The following is a 1,175-nucleotide window of genomic DNA, read 5'->3' as shown; positions in this document are numbered from 1 at the left end:
AGAGATTCTAAAAACCCCGCTTAGTGTTTAAGAGAAGAGAATTGGCCAAAATTAGAGAAGGTCCTGTATAGAGAGGCTTACTTGGAACCGAAGTTCTGTATCATACCAAAACTAAGAATAAGTATGAAAGTTTATGAACAATGATTAATAAAGAGATTTTAGTCACAGAGATTTTAGATACTTACTTGATTTGAAATCTACTTACTGAGTTTTTGCTCATTAGTTTTATCTTGTGATGCAGATGATGTTGTTGTTACCGAAGAGTAAAAAGAAATATGATTTCCAAGGTTGGCTGAGTACTCCAAGTCTTACATCTGGCATCTTGCTTATATGTACTTCCAAACAATAGATGGGCTCAAAATGTTTTTGTTTTGTTACTATGTCGCTTTTGAATAACTATTTAATGTTTAAGATTTGTGGTTGCACACTTACTCATTTTGTTCAAAAACTTTTAAGAAAATTTTGTGATGAAATTGACCACAAGTTTCCTCATCTTAAAAAATGATATTGTTTTAAGTATAGAAAATATGTTTTAAGTAGCACCACCTTGCTAAATTCGGCCTTAGACCGGTTTAGCCTATGGGGGGCGTTACAAATGGTGTCCTAGAAGCATAAGATGTAATAGGATATTTATTATTTATTTAATAAAAGAGTTTATTCATCAATTTTATGTGTATATATTTGTAAATATTTTATGAATATCAATGAAAATTTCATGATTATTTATGTAACCTTAAACATTGTATATAAGTGTTATATACGAGAGGATAATATTTAAGGATAATAATAAAAAAGCAATGTTCATAATGAATTTAATTAAAGTTCAGAATCTGTAATTAAAACATTATTAATACATGTCATTCCCATTTAGAATGGAACGGTGTTATCCGCACTGTTAATATGGTGAGATATTGAATGAGTGTATTTCGCATAATGAGATTATGTGGAACAAGGACACAAACACAATATGAATTTCTAATAATTTTCGTTAACTATAGAAATTCTAAATGAGTCTACCGATGATCATATATAGAATGATCTTAATCCTGAGTTCTTAACAGACTCCTATTTATGGATTTGTGTCTTTTGATTTACTCGGTACGGATTCTGAGATCCTGAATCCTATTCCTTGAATTTTGGAGACATGATGAAGTAGGTAGCCGAGAATGTTATTA

This window comes from Morus notabilis, unplaced genomic scaffold, assembly GCF_000414095.1.
Source record: "Morus notabilis unplaced genomic scaffold, ASM41409v2 Scaffold1420, whole genome shotgun sequence".
NCBI classification, from domain to species: domain Eukaryota; kingdom Viridiplantae; phylum Streptophyta; class Magnoliopsida; order Rosales; family Moraceae; genus Morus; species Morus notabilis.
This window is presented reverse-complemented; position numbering follows the sequence as displayed.